Raw genomic sequence first — 3,497 nt, 5'->3', positions numbered from 1 at the left:
ATAAGCTTGAATTGTGGTAGTTCTTCATCATCCTTTTTTGCCTCCTTTTTTGTTTTCTTATTTTTTTCGTACACATAGCAAGAAGCTTGAAGCCTCTTTCTTTCTCTGTTCTTCAACCTTTGTACTCTTGAAGGAACAGCAGGTGTTGGAGCATCTTTCTTCTTCTCTTCTTCTCTCTCTTCTTGTTGCTTCTCTTGTTCTTTATTTTCTTCTTCTCTCTCATTTTCTTCTTCTCTCTCTTCTTGTTGCTTCTCTTCTTCTTTCTTTTCTTCTTCTTTCTCTTCAACTGGTTTTGTTGGTTGTTTTGTAGGCAGATCCATCTCCATTTCAAAGATTGTTGGGTCTGACAACAAGCTTTGAATTTCTGCCTTGTACTTTCCTTGAATCTCCTTTTTCTTGGCAATCTTCTCCATGTCAATATGAGTTTCCTTGCCTTCCAATTCTGCAATCCTCCTTTTCAGATTTTGTATTTCATTAAGCTGAATTGTAGATTCTACTGTCATGGTGGCAGTCACACATTCTTCATTATCTAATTTCTCTATGTATGTTGCCAACTCCACTTCCAGCTCCTTTGATCTCTTTTCTGCTTGGATAAATATATCCCACAATTCCTTCATTTTCTTCTCACTGTCTTCATTTTTTTCATCCTTCCACAGTTGTAATCTTTCCGGGCAAATGAAGCTAGGATCTTGTTGTTGGCGGTAGTTGATTTGGTCTGTCATGGACTTCACCAAGAGGTCTTGAATTGCAAGAGGTTCTTTTTCAGCTTCATTCTCAAACATTTTCTTCTTTCCAGCCTCTTTTAATTCTGGAGTTTGATCAGCATCATCAGGTTTTCCTTGGTTTTCTGCTTCCTCTGCTTCTCCTTGTTGTCCCTCATCATCTTCTTTTTCTTTTTTCTGCATATTGAACAGAAACTAATTAGAAACTGCATTGCATTGGAGGAAACGAAATCCGAAATGCATAATTCACTGTTTAGAGATTCTTATACCTTGTCAAGAGGGTCTCCCTCTTCTCCGGTAGTTTTTCTCTTTTTATATGTTTTCAAAATACCCTGTACAATGAGATTGAATGATTCAAAAACTGCATTGGATAAAATGCAAACTGCAATGTAGAAAACACAAACTGCAATGCACTGTATACAGATTTCAATTACCTTCTCAACAGTGTCTTCCTCTTCCCTGGTAGTTTTTCGCTTTTTAGGAGTTTTGAAAATACCATGTACAATGAGAATGATTTAGCATGGATTCACATTCAAGATACATTAAAACAGAACATGCGATAAATTGCATACCTCGATGTCATTCAAGTCCTTTATTTGGTTGAATCTTGTGTGGAGTTCCACAAGACTCCATTTAAGAATGGCAGGAGTTTCTTTCTCCTTGCCAAGGATTGGTTGTATGATGTTTGTCCTCTCACACAATAGAAACTGCACAGTTCAAAAACAAGATATATCAGAAATTAGGTTGGAAACTGCATAGGATAAAACAGAAACTGCTTTGCAGTTTCCGTTTCTGCATTGCAGTAAATGGAAACTGCATTGCAGTAAATGGAAACTGCATTGCCTAAAACTCAAAATGCATTGCATAAGCCACTGTTTACTTACCAATATTAGGATAGTGCAACCCGAAACAGCTCCTATAGAGGCTTCTCCTCCCTTCTTTGCTTTTGCTTTTGCTTTTGTGGTCAAGGATTCATTCATGTAGGCTGAAACAGCTCTTGCCCACGAATAGCTTGAAAGTGTGTCTAGATTCACACAGTGCTCAAATAATTTCCAATGCAAAGTAGATGAAGAGTTGGCAAAAAGGAATGTCATGCATAGCAGAATCAATATTAGGCTGACCACCTCCTTGTCGTAATCAACTTCTTCTTCTTCTTCTTCTTCAGCTTCTTTCTTTTCTTTTCCTTTGTTCATTTTTTTCTTTTGCTCTGTCTTTGCCTTTTCTTTCTTCGGTTGTTTTGCCAAGGCAATTGTCTTTTGTAATTCTGCTTCTACCTGGTTTTTTGATGGTTTTCCCTTTTCTCCAAAGTGCCTTGTTCTGAAGGTAGCAGTGTACCTATCATTGACAAGTTTGACAGATTTGCCTTCATTTGGCAGTCCTAGAATCTGTGTCACTGCATTGCCTGTGATTTGGAATGATTTGGTTCCAAATTTGAAGGACTTTGTATCCGGATCAAATGTCTTGAGCAGCTGTACTAAGTCAAGGTCCGACTTATTCATGTTATTCATGTCAATTCTTTGGTGGTAAAACAGCTCGATCAAGTTCAAGAAAGGGGTTTTCTTGAGAAGCTTCTTCTGCCTTTCATTGAGCTTGTCCTTTATGTCTCTAATGATGTTGTTGAAAGCATAGGCATTGCACCGAAATTGGACATAGTCCGGGTGCTTTGCTTTCCGATCATAGTTTGGCTTTGGCTTTGGTTTACTCTTTTGAGCCATCGTTTTGATTCTGCGCTTTGGTTGGTTTTCAGCTTCATTCTTTTGTGGTGACATTTCTTGTTCCATTTTGTGATATGCACTGCAGTTTGTGGTCAAAATCTGCAACAAACAACCAGAAACTGTTGCTCAAAATTTGATGTGAAAAGAAACCAAAAGGCAAAAACAGTATTGAAACTAATATCAAAACACATTTAACTTCATGAGCAGTTATAACATTCCCATAAATCCTAGCAAAAAGCACTCTGAAATTGAATTATGGAACCAGAAACTGCATTGCAGTTTCTGGTCAAAATTTGCTACAAACAACCAGAAATCAAAAGGCAAAAACAATACTGAAACTAATATCAAAACACATTTAACTTCATGAGCAGTTATAACATTCCCATAAACCCTAGCAAAAAGCACTCTGAAATTGAATTATGGAACCAGAAACTGATTCCCATAAACCCTAGCAAAAAGCACTCTGAAATTGAATTATGGAACAAACAACCAGAAACCAAAAGGAAGAAACAGTACTGAACCGTCATCAGTGTAAAACCTAAAATCGAAGAAAGTACTGATTCATTTTCTTACGGTTTAGCTTCGGTCGTCGTCGGTGGTCGTTGCTCGTCATCGGTGGTCGTTGCTCGTCGTCGTTGCTCGTCGCCGCCATTGCTCGTCGTCTTCGTTTCTGGTCGTCCCCGTTGCTGCTCATCGACTTCATTTTTGGAGAATAGTTTGTAGGTTTGCAGTGGGATATGAAAGGTCGCGCGAAACCAGTTTTTGAAGTGATTAAATTTGAGTAGTGTCGTTTTGTGTTGTGTTTTGTGGGAATGTTATGTCGTTTTGACATTTTTAAGTTTTGGTTTATAATTAAATAAACTGTATTTGACAGTTAAGCACAATGGCACATGTAGTAATTTTAGGGTTGTTGGATGTCCTTTTGGTAAAATTAGGTGGCTTTGGTTTTATATTAATTAAGCAAAATTAATTATCTTTCTTCCAAATTAGTTAAGTTTTTTATGGGTTAAAACTAAAGAGCCCTATTAATTAGTGGGTTCGTAGCTCTCCCAAGGGTATA

At 37.5% G+C, this 3,497-nt stretch overlaps 1 long non-coding RNA gene across 1 annotated transcript; it reads right to left on the bottom strand.

The window, feature by feature from the left end:
- Positions 1-990: 990 nt before the first annotated feature.
- LOC117615815 lies at positions 991-1,219 on the bottom strand. The gene is made up of 2 exons (XR_004584065.1): positions 1,157-1,219; positions 991-1,054 (listed from the first exon to the last, which is right to left on the bottom strand). It is a non-coding gene; the product is annotated as an uncharacterized LOC117615815 (long non-coding RNA).
- Between the last annotated feature and the right edge of the window lie 2,278 nt (positions 1,220-3,497).

Source organism: Prunus dulcis, chromosome 1 (genome assembly GCF_902201215.1).
Source record: "Prunus dulcis chromosome 1, ALMONDv2, whole genome shotgun sequence".
In the NCBI taxonomy this organism is placed as follows: domain Eukaryota; kingdom Viridiplantae; phylum Streptophyta; class Magnoliopsida; order Rosales; family Rosaceae; genus Prunus; species Prunus dulcis.
Note: the sequence above shows the minus strand (reverse complement) of the source record. Positions and strands in the feature narration are given on the sequence as shown.